General features: G+C 47.4%; 1 protein-coding gene and 1 long non-coding RNA gene across 2 annotated transcripts in view; one reads left to right on the top strand and one right to left on the bottom strand.

Annotated features, from left to right (window-relative positions):
* ADARB2 (adenosine deaminase RNA specific B2 (inactive)) overlaps positions 1–22419 on the bottom strand; it is a 393637-nt gene that overhangs the window by 176020 nt on the left and 195198 nt on the right. The gene's annotated exons all lie outside the window — the stretch shown is intronic.
* Positions 3201–19403, top strand: LOC141570045 (uncharacterized). The gene is made up of 3 exons (XR_012493799.1): positions 3201–3344; positions 14567–14937; positions 15613–19403. It is a non-coding gene; the product is annotated as an uncharacterized LOC141570045 (long non-coding RNA).

The following is a 22419-nucleotide window of genomic DNA, read 5'->3' as shown; positions in this document are numbered from 1 at the left end:
TTTTGAATGATTCTGCCCCATCTCTACCCACATAGGAAATTTCTCTGTGCCAGTGTATTTGTGCTCAGCTCGTGCCTTCTGGAAAATTCCCAGCATCCTCTCACCAGGTCACATCAGGGCACCAGGGACACTCATCTCCGTGCTCAGAACTGCGACTGCAAACGCACCCTCGCCTCCCGTTGCCTGCCTCCCCTCCCTCGCTCTGGCCGCTCGTGTCTATGGACACTTCAGTGATCGGGGGCTCCCGTCAGAAAGCTCTGGATGGTGAGGTGTTCAGCGTATGTAGCAATACTCATGACCTCCCCCTGAAGTACAGTTTTTAAAATTTGATACTAGATGCGCTCAAAGCGGGACACATCCAATAATCAACAGACCCGATGTGAACAAAGCAGTTTTGTGTACAGTGAGCTGATAGGTTTTATGGCCAAATTTAAATGCTAATTTGAACGTGATATATTCTGTTGTTTTGGATTATCGTTACTAAGACAGAGAAAAGTGGTTATTTTTGACTCAACTGAATTAACTTTGAAATTAGAACCTGCTGCGTGTCGTGGATGGGATGTAAGGAGGCTTTGTAAGCACCGGTCTTACACTTGAAACCTCGACAAAGAAATGTTGTGTGAACGACATCATGGAAAATGCCTCAAAACCAAATTATTTCTGTGTCAGAGCTGCTCACGGGAGCTCTGGCTTCGGTGCCATTTTCCACTTCGAACATTTGTCCCATTGTCTTTACCGCACACGCATACTTGTCAGGCTGCTGTCCCCTTGCTTGGCTCAGAAAATATGGTCACTGTCGTGACAGTGCTTCCCAGGGCAAAGAAGTGAGAACCCACTCATGATTCCTTCATCATGCAGTGGAGGACTGATTTCTCACTAAATGCGAGTGGAGAAATTTCAGGGGCACTTTAATTCTTTCCCTGCACATCATTTTTAAAAAGAAATTCACTCTGATGAGGAAAAGTGTGTTTTTCAGAGGGATTCTTAAAGACACAGATGGCTCATGCGTTTGCTGACCTCTGACAGCTTCCCAATAATTGTCCCAATTAAACAAGGTCAGTCCCCACATCTTTCTTTCCTTGAAGCAGCACAGATGATGTAGCAATTAATTTAATCACTATCTTGCAAATGGGTTTCTATTTCCCGAAGCAAGACTAGTTAAGGCTGTCTTTTCGCCTGCCTGCCCCACATTGCAGGCGCAGCACCTTGCCCCTTCCATCTGCAGCACTGCGCCTCCAGCCCCCGGCGGCAGTCTGGGCCTGCGTGCACCTGTGCCTCACTTCAGGCTCTGTGGCTCAACCGTCCAAGTGGTTATGCTCTGTGTTAGCATCTCACAGTGGCTTAATGTCCCCAAAAACCTTTTGGGAAATAGAGATGGAAGGGGGAAGTAAAATAGTGGACGTCGTGGACTGAATGTTTGAGTCTCCCCCAAGTTCATACGCTGACACCCTTCCCCCAGTGCGATGCTGTCAGGAGGGGGCCTCTGGGAAGTCAAGATGTCACAGGGTGGAGCCCCACGATGAGTGACCTTACAAAGGAGGCCCAGAGAGCCCCCTCCTCCGCCCACTCTGTGAGGCCACAGGAGAAGACCCTGCCTGTGGTGTCTGTCACAGCAGCCCGAGAGGACAAAGGCAGGAATGATTACGGCTTCTCCCAGGAGCCCGGATGACCGTGCAGTCTCTGCCCACTGCTCAGGCCGTGTCCAAACCAAAAAGACTCAGGGGACTATGGTGGCTTAGTCACGGGATGCAGGTGTGTGGGGTGGAGAATTACCCATTGGTGTACGTGTGTGTCTACATATTTATATACAAGTATGAATAAAAGAACCTACAAACATGAATATTGTCTGAAATGAGAGACAGAATCACAACACACTTTTGAGGTTTCTATAACATGCGGTTTGCAGACATGCTTGTCATACGTGCTCCCTGCTGGCCACCCGGCTTCTGTCCTAGCTGCCCCATGGTCAGTTCTGAGACTTTTTGGAGACGCCACCTTGCAGCAGTGTGTGTGGGAAATGGGGACACTAAGTGGGGTCCTGAGCGAGGTCATGACCCCGGGGTGGGGGTCAGGGTGGGTTTATGAGCCACCGAGAGGGAGATGACATCCATGGACTGGTGAGGAATGGAACGGGGGTGCTGGAGAGGATACCCACTCTGAGCTGGAGGAATGGGTGTGGGGAAGCCGCTCTGGTTCTTTAAGGGGAGCGGAGCAGACCTGGGCGATCACTGAGTTTCGTGGCTGCCTTGTCCAACCTGCTGTTACAGGTCACCTCGTGTGTGCTCCCCGTCGAAGGCTGCCTGCCTCGGGCTCAGGGCGCAGCACGCAGGCTGCCAGACATGTTTGGTGTGTGAATTAGCAAATGGGAAACGTTGGAGGCCCTCCTCCTGGGGAGGGCACGATGACAGTCCCAGCAGTTTAATGTCATTGGCTCTCCCGCTGAAGGCAGTTAACCCGGACTTAATAAATGTGCCTCTTCAAATCAGTAATGAGTCCTTTTACGGCTGATGACTGAAATGCCTTCATTCTTTTCTGGTGTAAACAGTCAACAGATGACCTGTTTTATTTTTTACAATATACCAAAATGATTCTGTCTAAACTTACATGGCTGAAAGTGTTTTCCACACAGACCCACTTTAGAAGCTACTTAAATATATCGATTTCATCAAAATTAAGAATGTGTGCTCTTTGAAGTGTACTTTAAAGAGAACGAAAAGGTAAGTCAGACAGGGAGAAAATATTTGCCAGTCACAAACCCAATATAGGACCAGAGTCCAGAATATGTAAAGGTGCTCAACAGTAAGAAAATGAACCATTCCCTAAAAATACAGAAAGGATTTGAGCAGACACTTCGCTAAACAAGAGATTGAAGGGCAAATAATAGAGGAGAAGACGATCAAGGTCCTGGTCACCAGGGAACTGCAAACTTCAAGGACCATTCTCACAGAAAGAGAACAGCTAAAGAATATCAGCTGACAATAACAGGTTCGGATGAGCGTGTGGACATGGGGACTGTCACACGTGCGGCTGCTGATCCACAGCAGCACAGCCCTGGCACAGCGCCTGCAGCTTGTTTATGAAGTTCACCCTGGCACCCTCCAGGTGACCCAGCAGTGCCATGCCTCAGCGGTCACCCAAAGGACGTGACAACTTCCCTTCCTTCACACGGGAACCTGGCTGACTGTCTGTGGTGGCTTCGCTCAGAATCGCCCCAAATGGATGCAGTGCTATTGGCCTTCAGTGGGTGACAGAGGATAAATAAACTGGTGACAGCTGTAATGCAGTACCACTCAGCGACAGGATGGAATGCTCTGAACAGAAGTCTTAGGTGCTTCGTGCTCAGGGTAAGGAGCCAGCCTCAACGGCCACTTGTGGGGTGGCTCCACTGGTGACAGCCTGGAAAAGGCAGCGTTACCGGATGGGAGACAGGTCCACGGTTGGGACTGGGGGAGGAATTGCCTGCAAAAAGCCATGAGGGATGTTTCTGGAGTCATCACACTATTTTATGTTTTGATAGTGCTTTTAAGACTGTGCTTGTCAAAGCTTGTAGAACAGGGCACTAAAAAGAGTGAATTCCACTGTGTGTTATTATACCTCAATTGATCTGATTAAAAAAAAATGGTGAGGGCAAAAGAGGCAGCCATGGCCTATTTTTAGTTAGAAAATGTCAGAAAAGGACTTGTAGCATCCCTCTGCCCTGCGTGCTGAGTCCTTCAGACGAGCAGCAGCTGGAAGCACCAGGATTCTGGTCTCTCCTGTTAAAACACTGGGTTTAATGTTGGCTTGATAATCTTCATCTCCACACTGTAAACAATAGTATAAATGGAGCCACTTTGTGATGGGGCTGGAGCTCCAGCCCGAGGAATGACGCCTCACACCTTTGAGATGTTAATCCAGGGCAAAGTAACCTTGGGCTGGGCCTCAGCAACAAAGTGTCCCAAAGATAACAAAAAGCAGATGTCATGACTACAGGCTGAAAATTTAAAATGTTGTTTACAATTAATGTTACTATGTTCCATCATCTGCACCCATTGCAACACTTTCCTTCTATGGATATAATTAATTGTTCTCTTTCCCTTGCTCATAAGTCCCCATCACCTTTGTCTCTGCATGAGAACACTGTTCGGGCTTCTGCCTGAATCAGTGCCTCCCAATAGCTGTTCTTATTGATCTCAAATAAATGCTGTTGCCTCTCACTTTGAAAGGCCATTTATTTTTAAGTTAACAACTGTCACAGCTCCCGCACCCTCCCTTCCCCCAGGAGAACAGTGCCCGTGGAGAAAAATGCACACAAATAATGGGTTTGTAGATACAGATGGAGAACAGACAGTGGGAACCGTATTCTTATTTTCTTCTGTTAATTTTTAATGATAAGAAAGGAATGACCAGTATGGACCTGGAGGACATTATGCTGAGTGAAGTTAGCAGTCACAAAGGACACACACTGTGTGATCCCACTTGTGTGACATCCTCAGAGCAGTCAAATCCCTAGAGACAGAAAGTGGGGAGGTGGGACCAGGGCTGGGGAGAGATGGGGAGCTGGTGTTTAATGGGGACAGTGTCAGTTTGGGGAGGTGAGATGACTCCTGGAGATGATGGTGATGGCTGCACACTGAGCTATGCACTTAAAAATGGTTAATATAGTTTAATTTAGTCTATGTACATATTTTTAAAATAAATGACTAAAAAGAAGCCAAGAAAAAGGAATGGTTCATCACCTCTCATGCGAGACCAGTGGACCGACTCTCATGCGTGTGCTTACTTTCGAGAATGGCCTTTCCACAGCTGTGGTGGGCCCAGACAGAAGCTCAATAATAAACAAGCATCTCTGCCTTCACGGGTACTCTGAGCTTTTCTCCATCGTCCACTCTCTTTTGAGCCCATGACACTGTTTTGGGAGCCCTGGTGCTAACAGAGGCCTCTCTGTTGGGAGGCAGCTGGGCAGGCTCTGGCCACCAGGTGGGGAAAGGGGGGTGTGGGTACTGAGGCGAGCAGTGTCCAGTCTGTGAGGTGTGAGTGTCACCTGTTAGGGACATGGCAGGGAGGACTCACATCATCCCTGTAAAGCACTATGTGTGGCTCACAGCCCACAGTGAGCCTTCAGTGGAGGTGGGCATATCAGTGTGGCAGTTCGATGCCAGGTGGCCTGGAAGTGTAAGTGGCCCCGGCCAGGTGCAGGCCCCTGCAGACAGGAGCAGGGCTCCCTGCCCCGGAGGCACCCTGGTCGGGGCTCGTCCAGGTGCCTGGCTCATCCGGTCCTGGCAGAGCCCGCTCTGGCGTTGCGTTGGATACCTCGGTCCACTGGCCCGCGTGAGGCTCAGGTTCTTGTCGGAGCATGACTGACTGTCGTTTAGAAATTTTTGGCTGTCTGTTGTGCTGCTGAAGGTGTTAGAGTTACAGGTGTGGGGTGCAGACTGTTTTCTCCTTATGGGAAGGATCAGACTGAACACCTAGAAAGCCTGCAGACTGCGTCAGAGCACGAATCCCAGGCCTGTGGCCAGTAGATGCACAGATGGTGTGGGCCAAGGGCTGCTGCCAGACCCCACACCTCACTCAGGTGGGCAGGGAGGGGGGCCACCTGCAGTCTACCAGCCTCAGCCCCATATGCCTGGGGAGGGTCCTTACAGTCCACTCCCTGCACTGCTGGCCTTTCTATGGAGATGTTGCCTAAATTCCCACGCCCCCATCACCGGCCGTCTGGTGGACTTCAGAGGGAGTTCCTGTTCAGACTCCTCGCTGACACTTGCTGATGGCTTCAGGTGAAGGAGAAAAGGAATTTAAGACGGTCTCCTTCTCCCTCCTCCCTCCGAGGCACATGCAGGTCAGGACATCCGGGTGGCGCAAAGAGACTGTGTTCCCAAGCAATGTCACATTGTCACCCCATGTTCAGCAGAGTGTGAGTGCTTTGTAAACAGGTGAAGATGCTGTGAAAATGCCATGTACACAGGTGACCAGGACAACACTCATTGCTTCTCTTGGGATCCCTAGTCGTGGCAGCTGCGTCTCAGTGGTCAAGGTGATTTGTCCAAGATCACAGCGGGTCACAGGGGGTAGAGTCCGGCTATGCTGTTGCCCTCAGACAGCTTGGGGTCCCCAGGGAAAGGAGATCAATCGGCTCGAAGACATTTTCCTCCAGGCTGTGTCACAGTGACACAGTCCCCACCCTCCCTTTGAATTCATAGGGCTTCTCCATGTCCTGTCCCTGGGAAACCCAACATGAAATTCAAATCTGTCTCTGGAGGATGAGCCTTCTCACTGTGATGGTGCCACTAGCCCTGTTGTCTGAGGGCCCTTCTCCCCATCTTTGCACAGATTTGATGTCAACATGAACTGGACCCCAGGGAAAGGCAAAATTTGGCGCAGTCCTTGAGTGTTGAGTGCAGACGCAGGGTGATTTTAGAGAGAGGAAGAAAAATGGAAACGCTGAATGCAGGTGTCACTTTCCAATTTTTGAAGGCTTGGCCTTGACTCTCCTTTGGTTTCAAATCCACTTGCTGGGTCTTTCTCTCCCTCTCCTGCCATGTTTCAACCCACTCTGGCAAACCAGAGAGCTCGCTCTGGGTGTGTGTCCATCGTGGAAAAGTCACAGCACTTTCTGCCTGCGCACAGAAACCACTTAGTCCGCATCCATCTTTTTAGCACTTTAAATGGGTGTCAGTTTAACTCTTGGCTACTGATTGGAGAGAGACACGATTCAGGGAAAACATTCTTGTAAAAAGGGATTATTGGTTTTCATGCTTCTGTCAGTTCTAAGCAAGCGTTTTTTTTTTCTCTTTTTTTTTTTTTCTGATGGAAACAAACAAAAAAGCCCAGTTGGATTTTCTAGCCCAAATTAGGGACTGCACAGCTTCCTGGGAAATAACTGCCTTTTTCCTTGTTTCCTTCTCAGTGCCTTAAAAATTGGACTGAGCATGGTTAGCACATCGGAAGCCGTTCTAACTGTGTTTTTGTTTTGGGCTGTGTTAACAGATCAGAGCCACATGGCCGCCACTGCTGGCACCACAGCTGCAGGGAGGCTCAGAGACAGGGCGAGGTGACAGCACAAAGGGCTCCGTGCCACCTCTGTGTGAGGATTAAACCCTCTGCAGACACCGCGCCGTAGAACCCATGCTCACTGGCTATTAATTGGTCAGCCTCGTGCCCAGGGCAAGGGAAGCAAAAAACAGGAATAGTGTAAGCAGTCCTGATCCTGCTCGTGCACTCCATGCTTTGGGAAAATAAAAACAAATGTTTGTGCTGGCGAATTGTAAAATCCCCTACGACGCCCTTTATTCCCTCTTGTGCTTTTAAATAGAACGCATTAAGCTCGCCAGGGGTAGCGGGATCTGGCACGGTGCCGCGTCCCTCCTCCTGGAATGAAAGCCGTCTGTGTGATGAGGACAGTGAGGCCCAGTAATTTACTACTTCGGCTGTAATGTTCAATGCTCCCCACTGCATGAAGTGAAGCTTTCTGTCCGTAATTACGGTGGGTGACAGGACTGGCACACTAATGTGCTCCGCTATTTAAAAGACTTTCTTCTCAGCCAACATGTTTTTAATATGTCTTTGGGAAGGCTGCTGGGATTAGTCCTCTCCTTTTTGTCTGCGTTTTCCCTTTTAAAATATTATCACTTGAAGATTCAAATATTTGTGAAACCGAAAAGGAAAAGGAAATTTTAAAATATAGTCAAACCTTGTTGTCTCTTTAGTCTGCCCCAGAGTTCTGCTTTCAGACAGAGACCCACAATGGACCGTCAGCGCCACCAGAAACGGAAGGAGACACTCTGGGCCTCTTGTTCTGGCATGTGACAAGAGCCACCTTCTTTCTTTGGGTAAAATTGCTCCCTGCTGGTGGGGTGTCAGGCGGGGCTGGCCACCTGCTGTCCCCTCACGACATGGCTTTGTCCACCTAACCTTCACCATCAGTCTCGATGGCGCCCCTGTGTATGGCTATCTCTCAGCATGCAGTACCCTTCCAGCACCCAAATACTCTACGGTGGAAAAGGCAGACGCAACTAATGGAAATAGCAGACACCTGAAGGTGCTGAAGAATAGACTGTGTGACTAAGGCAGGACTTTTTCACTCCCAGCAGAGCAGCAGCACCATCTGCTCTCGTCCAAGGAGGAAGGGACCATCCTTGTGACCCAGAACTTCAGCTGCTTTCTTGTCAGAAGCGGAAGTGGCCACCATGTCGGGGAAATCTGACGCTGAAAAGGAGCCAGGATGGTCATAGGAACTAAGGGTCCATGCCCCAGAGAAACACCTTTCGTACTTTCCTAGTTACCGGGTATGAAATCTGAATACGCCGGACATTTTGTTATTTTACGGATAAGATGCTGTAGCTCAGAAGGCTGAGGCAGTCTGCCGAGCCACACAGCATGAAGGACTGTCCCCTGCTCACCACCCACATTCCTTCAGTGCAATAGTGCTTTCTTGTGATTCAATCAATGGCCCCTAGGAGTCGGTGGTGGCTTTTGGCCACGTCCACCTCCTCTCTTTCTGACAGAGCACGTTGACCACAGATGCTGAGAGGGTTGTTTCCATTAGAGATGAGACTGTAGGCAGCTGATGTGGGCTCCCCAGAGCAGAACACATGGTGCCCTCACTGCTCTCTGCGAGACACCTGTTGACAGCTTAAGGTCACCGCAGGGTGTGGCCATCCATTGGTTGGCAACATGCAGACTTTTCAGATAACATTTAGCGGTCACATCTTGACTTATGCCATCTTTATTGCCTTGTATGAGTTTGGAATTATTATTATTGTTACTTTTTAGTATTCTGATCTTGGAATTTGTCTTTAAAAACTGCAAAAAGTTTTGAAAACCATTAGATACTTCAGATTTCACTTAAGCTCTCTGATGATGATTGCCAGTTTTTTAAACACCACACTTTTACCATGTTATATATGTTAAATTTGAGGGCTTTTCGAGAAGCTCAAATAACAAAACTCTCTAGAATAGACTGGTAGAACGAGGAAGTAATGATCAGGTAGGATAATAATTCGCTTAAGAATTCTGACATCAACTTATTTAACTGAGTGGTTTGATGGCAGTTTTCATAACTGACATTTATTCACTCCTACATGTATCATATATTTTTAAAACAGGACATATTTAATATATACACTGTGATGAGTTTGCAGATATACACCCATGAACCCATCACCATAATCAATACAATAAACATATCCAATACCTCCGAAAGCTTCGTCCCACCCTTCTTTTTCTGGTGGTGAGAAGACGTTACTCTAGACACAAGCTCTTGCCACAGGTTTCGTGCACAGAACAGCAGTTTTCTCTGCAGGGGTTCTGCTGGACTCACTCATCTCAACCACTGACACTATACCCTCTGAGCACCTGCATGTCCTCCCCAGCCCCTGCTACCACCTTTCTATTCTTCATTTCCTATAGTTTGACTATTTTAGATTCCACATCTGAGTGGGACCATGCAGCATTTGTGTTTCGGTAATTGACTTATCTCACTGAGCATAATGTCCTCCAGGTTCATCCATGTCGTGTGACGGCAGGGTTTCTTTCTTTTTAAAGGCTGAGTACTTTTCCATTGTGTATATACTGGGGGTGCCAAAAAAAAGTATACATATTTTAAGAAAGGAAAAAACTGTATTAAAATTGTAATACTCAATGTATACTGACAACAAAAGATGAATACAAGTCATGTTTGACTCCTGCAATTACAAGAGGTGCTCAAAGTGGTTACCATCAGTGTAATTTTAATACAGTTTTTTCCTTTCTTAAAATGTGTATACATTTTTTTGGCACTGTCTGTATATACATATTTTCTTTATCTGCCTGTCTTTCAGGGATATTTAGGTTGTTTCCATATCTTGGCTATTGTGAATAATGCTGCAATAAACATCTTAAACTCTTCCAAAAAATTGAAGAAGAAACACTTCCAAATAAACTTTATGTAGTCAGCATTACCTTGATATCACAGCCAGACAGACACCACAAGAAAACTATGGTCCAATGTTCCTGATGAACAGATGTAAAAATCCTCAATAAAAAATTAGCAAACTGAATTGAAAAGCACATTAAAAGGATCATACACCACAATCAAGTGGGATTTCTCCCTGGGATGCAAGGATGGTTCAACATCCACAAATCAATTAATGTGACATACAGATGGGCAACAGGTACATGAAAACTTAATCACCAGAGAAATGCAAATAAAAACCACAATGAGATACCACCTTATTCCTGTCAGAATGGCTATCATCAATAAATCAGTAAACAACAAGTGTTGGTGAGGATGTGGAAAAAAGGGATCCCTTGTGCTCTGTTGAGATTGCAAATTGGTGTGGTGATGATGGAAAACAGTATGGAGTTTCCTCAAAAAATAAAAAATAAAGTTACCTTATGACCCAGTAATACTACTTCTGGGTAGAATTGGAATCAGGATGTTAAAGAGATACTGCACTCTCATGTTCACTGCAGAGTGATTCACAAATATTTTTAAATAGTTTACTATCTATGAGTCACTGTCAGGTAATTTTCGGGGAGAAAGAGAAATAAACTAAGTGCTGTTATCCTGTAGATGAGAAGAAGAGACATGAACTCTTCTAGGGGTGATGACAAATAGGAAGAAGTCACATGCGAGAAGCACAGATAAAGTGTTGAGAAGGTCCTAGGAAAGATGACATCCACCAGAGAGATTTATAAAAGGGCCCAGAAAGGAGGTGGACAGCGTGAATCCGGATGGATGATTGAATCTGGAACTTGTGGAATCGATCCAACCAAACGAAAGACATAATCAGGTCTTGGAGACAGTTATGAACAGGACTTGCATGGGGAATGTGAGCTGTTCAGTTTGGAGGAAGTGTGTCCTTTAGAGGATGTGAGGCGGGAACTCGGATGTGACTCTGAGTAGTCTGGACTTTGTCAAGGCAACACTGGAGAGCTGCAGGTACCTAGAACTGGAAGGCCCCTTGTAGCTTTTACCTAGCCTGACCCTCTCCCTGATGCATGAGTTCTGCGTCTAGCCACAGTTCATCTGGGGGCAGGTCCCCTGAGCCACCAAGCAAGGGCATGTCTGTTTGTGCAACACAACTGATACGACTGCTTGCCACACAAGCCCATTTGTGGGCATTATGTGCTTATCTGCTTTGTCAGAAGGTGCATGAGTTACTCAGATTTGAACTGCAATGCATACATCTTTCCAAATCCAGCTATTGGAAATTATAAGCCAAAATATTGATGAAAACATGCATTTCTATACACTGTAGGGTTATCAAATGACAGATAACTAAAAATACTAGCACTACATTAATAGAAATTTATCCTTCACAGAATGAAAAGTGGCAACTTGAAATCATGCCTAACTCAAACTAACATTAAGCTGTGTTTCTAACAAGCATTCCTCCACAGACTGTGGGATCCTACTTATCTGTGGGTGCATGTGTTCACAGGCACTTTGGACCAGCTAGGAGTTATCGTAAACAGAATTTCAGCCTTTATTAACTCGGAACACTAATTTTTAGTACACTTTATGACTCGTAGTGACCATATGTAAATAATATTCGGATATAAACACAGATAAAAATCTATGGAACCAATTGTTTGTAAGAACCCAGGAGAAGAGAACCCATAAAGACTCTGTCACATTTCTTAACAGCCAGGCACCCTACTGCGGAATGATCCTGAACGAGTGCTTTGTCAGCCTTAAAAGAATGTGCACATACTATTCCACAGAGATTTTACTCCCCAGCCAGACCTCCCCAGAAAGGTTTTCTTGTATTATTATAATCTACCTCCTTGTCAAGTCTACCTCCTAAAACCCACAGGGCTAGTAGAACTCTATTTGTACATGTCTTCAACTATCAGACAAAAACTAATTGTAATTAGTCTGTATTTCATTTTTTTTTGGGAGGGGGTCAGAAGAGAAACTAAGGTATCATGTTTTCTTGTTAAACTTTACGTTGCTTAATTGTTCACATTATTGCATCCTGGTGAGATGTGTTTGCTGTTCAATCCTAGCACCTACTGCATCCCCCAGGCTTTCCAGGTTCATGTGCCTTAATGATTTTAGGACCTATGTCCACATCTAACATAAGACAAGGTGAAGGACAGCACCTCCACCTCCTATTCTTCCTGTGAACAGTAGTCTCTGGGTGTGGTCTCTGACCAACGTGGTAGTCTGGTGATGGTCATTTATACAATTACAAGATGATGAGTTATGCTGTAATTTAGCTCACACTTCATTATCTCACCCTTAAAGAAAAGAGTTCAGTGTAAGAGTTCAGCCCATGTGTTGGGTACCTACTGTGTGCCTAAGAATGGGACTGCAGAGATGGGCATGATACTGCGTCTACACTTGAGATACTGCTTTTGAGAAAATGGGTCATTTCAGAACATTGCGGTGATGGCAGTGGTAGGAGAATGCATGGGGTGACTGGGTGGGTGAGAAGTGGCCATGATCATGACATCCTTCACAGAAACCCTCCCTAAAGGATCAGTAGGAGCTGCCCCAGCACAAGGGATTTGGGGCTCTAGGTGGAGGGACCTGGCTGAGCGAGTCTGAGGAATCAAATGGCATGGCGTGTCCATGAGGAGGCAGGGATCCGTGAGCTAGAGGGTCACGCATGGGCCAGTGCAGGAGTGGGCACCAGGTCAGAGCGAGGCTAGTTTGTCCATTGAGGGATTTGGACCGTCTCAGGAAGAGAGGCCAGTTAGAAGATGGAGCAGTAATGCGGGACAGTAATGACGGTGCCCACAGCTGCAGTGGCTTCTTGGAACATTGGAAAAGGAAATTTGTCCAGTGTAATTTCTTCGTAGTATATCTTTGTGATCGGTTTTAAGTATTCATAAATGGTCTATGGGATGATCTTTCCTAGAATTTTCCCTGAGATTCCTATGACACCTACTGAGCTTTTGTTTTTAGAATATACATTCATCCCTTTTTGAAAACAGGAGATATTTGCTCAGATCCCATACCTAGGCCACTTCCCCATCCTTAGAGTGGAGGAAAAGGGTTACACAAAGAAAGAAAGGCATGTTTGAAAATTTGGGGTTAGAGTTCACATAGTTTTAAGGAACTAGCAAACCAATATGATTAAAATTGGGAAAGAAATGAGGAGAGGGCAAAAATAAGGGAAAAAGTCGTGGAAGACACTGCCGACCATTTTAAAGCTTTGGAATCTTATCTCAAGCACCATAGGACTCCACAGGGGAGAGACATGGCCAGTTTTGTGCACATAACGAATTGATCAGACCCAGGGACAGGGGCTGGTGGTGTGAGAAAGGACGAGGACGTCAAGCCACAATCCAGCAGAGGCAGAGGATGTCAGCAGGGGTCACGAACACTGGGCAGAGTGGGATGTTGGGGCCTCTGCTACTTGGTGACGGACGGAGCTTAGTTGTGATGCTGTGCCCTGCTCAGAGCAGGCTCTCCAACCACACCTCCCCCCTCAGTCTCCTCATCTGCAGGGTGGGACATCACTTCTCCATCTCACAGGTTTGCTGTGAGGATGACTTAAACCCCGTAGAACGGCATGGGGAATAACAGAAGTACTGGTTGCTGTGAGTTGATGGATTTGGGGCGGATTTGAGGCATGTTGGAGGTGACGCCTGCGTCCTGTGGGCAACGTGGCAGACATGGTGCTGTGGCCAGAAGCCAGCTCTGGGAAGGGTCATTCTGGGGGGTGGTGGCCCTGACACGCATCACTTCTGTGCGGGATTTTGGGGAGAATGTACGTGAAAATGTGAGATAGATGGTCTTTGAGGAGCTGTGGAATCAGCCCAGGAAGCAGGGGCTGTGGCTAAGAGGCAGGCGTGAGAAAGAGCCAGACGCCTTTGGGAGGTGACAGAGGTAACCTGTCTGAACCAGCGTGGATTATGGAGGGTGTTAGCGGATGGAGGAGAGGAAGAGTTAGAGTTGCATTTTAAGTAATCCCGTTATCACCAGAGTTGGTGTTGTCTGCATGAGAATGATAAAGACTTGAATTCAGTGCTACAAGGATGGAAAGGAGATATTTCACAGAAACATAGCTCTGTGCGACCTGCTGACTTGCAGTATGGGCTCAGGGCAGAGAGGTTTCAGATTGGACAAGTGGGGTAGATCCCCATGGTGTTCGCCAGGATGAAAAATGCAGAGTCAGACGCGAGTCTGTGGGGGAGGGAATGTGGTGAGTTTGGTCCTGTGGTCCTTCAGGTGGGCTGACCAGCAGGCAGGTGGGTCACTTGTGGGAGCCAGGGCACCCGGGTGACATCCCGGGCAGGTGCTGGCCCTGGTGTTTCTGGGGTGGAGTGGACATGAGCCCTATACCAGAGGCCGTCAGCGTTTTTGGGGTGGAGCGGTGGACAAGTGCATTTTGAAAATGATGCCTGATAGGACACCGGGCAGGGCCCCAGGCACACGGGCGCCATCTCCTTCTGCATGTGGGCGCTGCCACGCTTTCTGTTCTCCAGCGTGGACATAAGGAAAATATGGTCCTCAGGCTGCTGTTCCAAGTGTTTCTGAGCAGTTTTCTTCCTTGGGGTTTATTGATTTATTTTCTCACATATTTCTTTAAGGTGATGTGACAGAAGCCAGCACACTTTTGTTCTAATCTCCTGCTTTTTGTCCCCAAAGTACAGATTGTTGTGCTCTGGGCCTCAATTGCCTCATCTGTGAAAGGGGAGAATGACGCTGTACCTGCCCAACTGGAGGGATTGTGTGAAATTTCCCGGGTGACATGCGACAGAATAGGAGTCTTCAAATGGCCCTTGGAATTGCCCCACAGCCTGAACGACTGTGAAATGGAGAAGGGTACACATACTAAAAACAGAGGCAAAAGAGTGTGATGCCTTCTCTTTTTTACCTGGTAGGCTCTTCCATATTTTTTAAAGTGCGAGAGAGACCTTCCAACGGGAATTCGGAGTGTTTTATGCTTGATGAATATTTTGCATGAATTTTGAACTGAAGTTGGCAGATACAGGGCTGAGCAGTGGAAAGGAAAACGTGTAAGTCAGTTAACCTTCTGTGTTTGGGCTTTATCTCCAGACGCAAAGGCCACTGGGATGAGTCTCCACAGGCCGCCAGGGGCATAAAGCTGGGTTTTGTGGGCGGATGAGAATGGTATGTGTTCTCTAGCACAGAGTCTCCAGACCTGGTGAAAAGTCATTTGTCTTAGAGGCAGTTAAACAGGATGGTGAGAAAAGTCTCAACTCCTTTGAAAACAGCTAAAACACTGCATTTTCAACAAAAGAAATGCATTTTGAAAGTGAGAAGTTGTTACTACATGATTAAAGAGAAAACTGGAAACTAGGAAAGTAAAGCACCTTCTCGATGGGGAAAGAGAGAGGGAGGGGTGAGGAAGGAAGAGAGAGTAAGGGATCGATGGAGCAGAGGGATACAGAGCTCTGGATGGAGCAGGCAGGACGGTGGGGAGAGGTTCAGTGGTCCGCAGAGAACCTGGGAGAGCAGGGTGGGGACCCCAGGACGGAGGCAGAAGATGGGGTGACTCACGGGGTAGGAGGGTGCAGGGAAGAAGCCCAGGCCCCAGGGTGCCCCCTCTGCTGGGTTGCACTCACCTGAGAGGGGGAAGGAGGCTCAGGCCCTGCCCACCAGCAGAGGGGAGCTCCACGCCTGGGCCCTGGGCCAAAAGTCCTCGTAAAGCTTCCAATTCTTACATTTAGGGTAAGTTCAGGGTCTTGAAAGGGGGCCCGAAGCTGCCTGACAGCCTAGGAGACCTAGACAGCCTGGCCAGTGCTGATTGCTTCTGCTTCCATGGAAACGAAAGAGGTGGGGAGACAAGGTAAGGCTTTAAAGACAGCCTTCTTTTTATAAGTTCCTGTACCTTATCCTTTTCCATCTGCCGCCGTTCCCATGGCAACCAGATCGCAAAGGCCAGCAGCAGCCACAGCTCTTATTTGCACAGTGGATTCTGCCAAGTGTGAGAGTACCTGGCTCCTCTAGGCAGGCAAGGGCGGCCTGTGCAACCAGAGCCCCAGAGTGGGCGATGGAAGCGCCAGAGGGCTGCGGACGCCCTGGCCCTCTGTTGTGCAGATGAGACTTCAGATGCTGCACCCCGTTGGGGACACGTGAGTGTGCTGGCCATAGCAAGTTCACCAGCTGCAGACTTGTGGCCCACAGTATTTTCCTTCCCTAATGAGCAGAGATAGAAGTATTGGGCTGCCTGTGGGTTGGAGAGTGTGGGGAGCCATGGTTGCAGTTAACTTTAAAGCCTTAACAGAATGGCTCGGTTTATACTTAACCTATTTCCTCCCCCTGAAGCAATTGTCTCTGCCTGCATCTGGAGAGTGCTTGCATGCTGCTCAGGAATGTGGTGGGAGTGGCCAGTTCCCAGAACAGAAGGCTGATGCCTATCAGGGCAATTGATAAGATAATTACATTTGGGAGTTTCAGTAAATTTTGTGTCTCCTGTGTTAAAGTTAAAGTTTTACTGTTAACTAGGTAATGCATTTTTGTACTTGCTAAACTGCACGTCCACAGAAGGTATAAATTCTGGGGACAGAATAAACTCAGGGTCTCCAGGAACACTGGGGTCCGCGATCGCCATCATCAAAGTGTGAGTGCCTTTTTTCATTCCCACTCCCCTTGTCAGGAACCGTTCGACTCGTGGCGGCTGGCCCGCTACAGGAGAGTAGAGGTCTTGGGACAGATCATGGCAATTCTTCCTGGAATGCTCCCCCAGCACCAGTTACTGCCACTGGAGAACAGTGTTCTGCCTCTTCTGTGCCAGTTGTGTGGATGTGGGGCAGTCACACTTCTGTAAACCCTGCATTTCTCCTCTGACCAGAGGACTAATAACCCTTTATCAGACATGGCTATTGCCGTTCCTCAAAACTCCGAAAACAAGCATGGGGCTATCAGTGTCTCAGTAAACACAGGCGGACCACAGCCTCACCCTGTGCATCTCTCGTCGGATGCGAGGCTGGTGATAACTTTCAAGGAGCTCTTGCTTTGTTACTATTAACCTTGGGTTTCTGGGGCAGACTAGGCCCAGAGGTGAATTTTATGCTAGATTTAAATTGACTGTGGGATTTCTATGGGCCACAAATGTCTCTGAAAATCTGAAGGCAGGTGTGGGCCTGCTCTCCAGAAATTCTGGCCAGGTGCACTTTTATCCCCTGGGAGGGACTCACTGTTTGGAAGGCCACCTGGGGGAAGGCCCCCTCCTTAGAGAGCTTCAAACTGGTGCCTTGGGGACATCATCATGCTCAGGTTCACTACGTGATCACGTGTCGCTGTTCAGTGTTTCTGCTAAGTGAAGACTCTCAGTTCATTAAACCTTCAGAAAACCTTGCCTGAGCCCATGAGTAAAGATCTGGGGACGCAAAGGTAAGTAAGATACCAAAGCCACCTACACTCCAGTTGTGTACCAGCCTCCTGGCCCTCCCCCAAACACTGTGAAAAGTCCCATCAAATGTGTAACATTAATTTTTCCATTACTGTTCTCATTTCCTCAGTGAAACCGAGCTACACTGACAACGTAGCTGACTCCCAGAAGCAATCCCGAAAACCTAAGGTCGAGACGCTACCGCAGGTCCCATCCTGACTCTGACACAGGGCGGGAAGACTTCAGCGGCCGAATGGACTTGGAGTTACAAGATTCTCTCGTCTCTTCCTTGCTGTCTTAACATCCCTGCTGAAGTAGCTTAGAACGCTGGGCCCAACTGTTAAATCTGGGTGTCACATTTCTGTACACTGACATAGTTTGCAAGATTTCAACATGACAATATGACAATGGGCATAGCCCCTGGCTGGGAGCCCTGCGTTCCACAGTGTTGGCCATGAGGCACTAAATGGGCATCTGCAGAGGAGCAGGACTGCGAACAGATGGGTCCCAGGCTGAGGGTTCCAACCACCAGTGCACTGTCCCCAAGGGACAGGCTGGGTTCTGGGTTAGTAAGCACAGCCTGGGAGGCTTGTGGGAGGTCGCATGTCAGCATCTCAGCTGCAGGACAGGCTCTCTGGGTTGACAAGAACTCCAGTTAGTAGCTGGGGGGACAGAGCCCAGTTCTTACTGCAGGAGTGAGACCAGAGGCTGGGAAGCCAATTCCAAGGGACTGGGGTCAGGGCAAGTGTCTGCGACACAGACCAGAACGTAGGCAAGCCACCCACCATGTGGACCCAGGAGGAACCGGAAGAAATCCTGGCATTTGAGAGGTGTGCTGGAACCTCTGCTGGGGCAGATCGCCCATGACACATAGGATAAAAGTTAGGGACAACAGAGCCTTCTGGTTCCTCCTCGGGGAGATGGAGCTATGTAGCCAGCCTTGGTAGCTCAGATTCTGGGCAGCGTGAAGACTTGCAGACAGAGAGCTGGGAGCAGGCAGCTAGAGGGGTCTCGGCCTGGACCTGGCCAGCAGCTCTGTGCCTGAGGCAGACGAAGCAACAGCACACTGGACACACGTGCCATCCTGGGTCACCTCTGCCTCTGTCACTTGTCATCTGAGACTGGACAAATGACCGCCACCTCTGGCCTGGTCTGGAAGTGAAGGGACAACCCTCCTCTCCTTGAAAGGTCGGCATGAAGATTGAAGAAGACCGATGTGCAAATATTTTCATCCAGTGCATATGAATGTTTTGGGGGAGCATAGAACTAACTCTAGGAAGCTACCTTACACCAGGTTTTCCCTGCTAGCACTCATGGGAATGGTCTGCACACCTGCCGTGGCTTGCCCTCTGAGGACACTGCTATGACTCAAACTCTGAAACTGTCTGCATGTCCAGCTGCTGGGCACCCGTGACTTTCTCAAGTGGTCAGAGACAGTGCGTGGCTTGGGCAAGTCAGTTCTATTTCCTGGGGACAGTTTGTACAGCTGTGAAGTGGGGCTACAATAACTACAATAAACACCTTTCTAATGACAGAATCTTGGCTGTGACCAAAACACGTAGTCCCTGAGGACTGTACACCCTCTGGAAAACAATTCAACAAAATAAGTGCCCAATGAAGGAAGAGGATGGCCTGATGGGTGCTCACAGAAGCTTGCTGCTGGCCTGCCTGGGTTCAAATCCTGGCTCTACCCCAATAGCTTTGGGACTTCTTAACCTCTGCGAGTCTTAATTTTGTTTCCCTCCATAACTATAAAAATATTATACCTACTTAACGCCACCAAATTGTACACTTAAAAATGATTAAAATGATAAATTTTATGTTACATATTTTTTACTATAATAAAAAAGCAAAGAAATAAAAAATCCAGCACACACACACACACACACACACACACACACACACGCGTGCACGCGCACATGAACCTCTCACTTTACCTTCTTGTTCATGCATTGAAGGGACACTACGAGGACACAGCCCCGTCAGCACTGCATGTGTGGAAGCTCATGTGTAGCCCGTCTTCAGTCTGTGTCCTAGGCTTCCCCTGAGATGCTGGTACACTTCCCCCATGAACAACAACTTCACAAAACTGTAATCTAGTCAAATGTTTCTTTACACTTTGCAAGGAAGCCCAGAACTAAGTCTGTAACAACTTATAAATTGTATAGCTGTATGTCCTAGCTTATAATCAAAATTATCTTTCTATTTTATCCTGTTTCTGGATGTGATTTTAATATTTCTTTCTCAATTTTTTTTTTCCAATTCTTTTTTTTTTTTTACATCGTAAACATTCTAACAACTGACTTCAATCTTCTTGTAAACTGTGGTGGGCTAATTATTATAACAAAATACATCTTTGAACCTATAGCACACCTTTCAGTTTTCCCTTGTTTCCTTTTTTTCTAAAAATCTCATAGACTATAAATTATAGATTCAAATGATGCTAAAAGTAAAAGTGAAAAAAAATAATGAATTTCAACATAGCATATTTTAACAATTTCCTCTGCCTCCAACAACATAGTTATTTTGTCAGTTGCTTTCTGGACCCTGTCTGCTACAGGGTTTGGGATCTAGACAACCCACTACTGGAAGTACAGGCTCGAATTGTGTAAGTGGCATGACCCTTAATGGCAACTTTACAACTCGGCAGTAATTCCAGGAAAAACTTAGTCATTTTGTTTTAGCTGTGCAAATATCTACAGAAAACCACACTGAGTTCTCCAGTGAGCAGATAATTTTCACCAGTATTTGGCTGGAGAAGAAACAAAGATCTGTCTGGAAAACTCAGGGACCCCTTTTTTTCCTTGTAAGATGCTGTTTTTCTGATCTCTCAGTGGGTGCTTTTTACTCGATAACACCCAGGAAGTCAGTTTGTTACATGACACCAATGAAAATTTAAAAAAATAAGGTGCTTCTTCCAGCTCCAAAGTGGACAAACTAATGCTAAAACAAAATAAACCACAAGAACAACAACAAATGTGGGGCTGGCTGAGTCTAGCTGTTATTTCTGAATTGCTGGTGGTGCTTGGAAACTCTTCAGTTGTCACACCTGCTTGTCCTTGGGAGACTTCCGCAGCTCTGTTTCAGGAGGTAAACACAAGGCCCACAGGCTGCCGAAATGATGGCCTTTAGTAGAGTTAGGGCTGAGCCTGTAACGACTGCTTCCACTTTCCCTGTATTTGCAAATTGCAGCTTTGGAATTGCCCCTCCAGGTTCAGAAACAACACGGAAGTGACTTAGACGGAAACACCCTTCTCATCCCACTGGGTGCCAGGGGGTTTCTCTTTTGCTGAATGAAAAAGTCAGCCTTCACTTATTCATGACACAGATACACATCAAAGCCACTCTCGGATCTGTCTCTCCCCACGTATGCCATCTTCCCATTCCCACACCCTATATTTCTTGTTTAACAAATTGCTCTTCAGGTGATGTATTCACAATGAGCCCATAAGCACGGCTGAAACACAATTTCCTGCTAGCTTCAGTCAAAATACATTAATCCTCTGGATATTTCCCCAAGACAATACTATCTCTCACGTGCAGACTTTATTTCTCTCCTTCGGCTGCAAGGGAAACAAATCCTTGAAAATTGGTTTGAAAAGTGACACACAGGAAAGTCAGGGCAGAAATTCTTGGTGTGCACAATTTTCTTTACGCTCATGTTTCTGTGATGCCCTGCTTGTTAAACACTCACGTGTGAGGGAAATGAAGAGTAAGAGGAATCCCCCCACAGCCATGTCTCTGTGTAGATGCCTCCACACAGCAGCCCAGACAAGGGCCAGAGGCAGCAGCTTGGCGACAGGTGAGCTTGGCTCTGTCCACTGCCTCTGCCGGGGACCCAGCCCTGGGCTCAGGGGTAGGAAGCACTTGATGCAATGTTTAAAGATTCTGGCACCTAAGCATTGATTCTCCTGACCACTCATCTGTCGGGACTTACGCACGCTCTGCATAGCTCAAAACATGAAGACCTGCCTTTATGTGTAAGTAGGGATGTAGGAGGTAAGTGTGCATGTGTGATCTATGCTTCATGCATGTACGTGTGCAGAGGAACATGTAAGGTACCAGGTATGGATGTAGGCATGTAGGGACCAGGTATGCATGTGTGTATGTATGCATACATGCACGTAGTAAATCATGTATGCAGTACACATACATGTAGTCATACAGCATGTATGTGCATATGTATTTAGGTACACATGTAGGTGCCTATGTAGGTGTATGTGTAAGCATCTGTGTATACATGCACATATGTAGGTAAGCATGCAGGTTGTTGTGTAGACACCTATGCACACGTGTAGGTACAGATGCACGTGTGTAGTAGGTGCATGTGCACATGTGTAGGTACAGATGCAGGTGTGCAGTAGGTGCGCGTGCACACGTGTAGGTACAGATGCAGGTGTGCAGTAGGTACGCGTGCACGTGTGTAGGTACAGATGCAGGTGTGCAGTAGGTGCGCATGCATGCGTGTAGGTACAGATGCACGTGTGTAGTAGGTGCGTGTGCACATGTGTAGGTACAGATGCAGGTGTGCAGTAGGTGCACGTGCACGCGTGTAGATACATATGCAGGTGTGCAGTAGGTGCACGTGCACATGTGTAGGTACAGATGCAGGTGTGCAGTAGGTGCGCGTGCACATGTGTAGGTACAGACTTACCCATGACTCACTTTCCAGTCTCTCTCGCAGCCTGCTCTGCAGGGATACCACCATGCCAAGGGGCAGACATGCACACAAGGTAGAACACTAACCTGCTGCTGCACTCCTGTCACTGTGTCATGACACATGCCTGATAGGCAGTAATAATGCTCTATCTCACAGTGAAGGCTGTGAGAATAATGGTGATGACAAATCTCCTTTGTCCATCCAACCACCGCACCCCGCTTTCATGCACTGGGACAATAACGGCATGTGCTGGAGCCTGGCCAGATTCTGACTTCTAATGTCATCTGAATGGGTGAAATGTTGGCCTTGGCTTGGAGCCCTCAAGTTTCCTCAGATGAGAAATGAAATATGTGACTTTCCCTGCCCCCTCTGGTTGCATCATCAGATTTCAGCAGTTGAATGTTTGAGGAAGGCTGGCAGGGGATTAAATCTACTTCAGGTGGTGAAAGCTCAGAAGTGATGTGTGTCTGGCACATATTTAAG

This window comes from Rhinolophus sinicus, linkage group LG02, assembly GCF_036562045.2.
Source record: "Rhinolophus sinicus isolate RSC01 linkage group LG02, ASM3656204v1, whole genome shotgun sequence".
NCBI classification, from domain to species: Eukaryota; Metazoa; Chordata; class Mammalia; order Chiroptera; family Rhinolophidae; genus Rhinolophus; species Rhinolophus sinicus.
The sequence above is the reverse complement of the archived record's forward strand: the minus strand, read 5'-3'. Positions and strand labels throughout refer to the sequence as shown.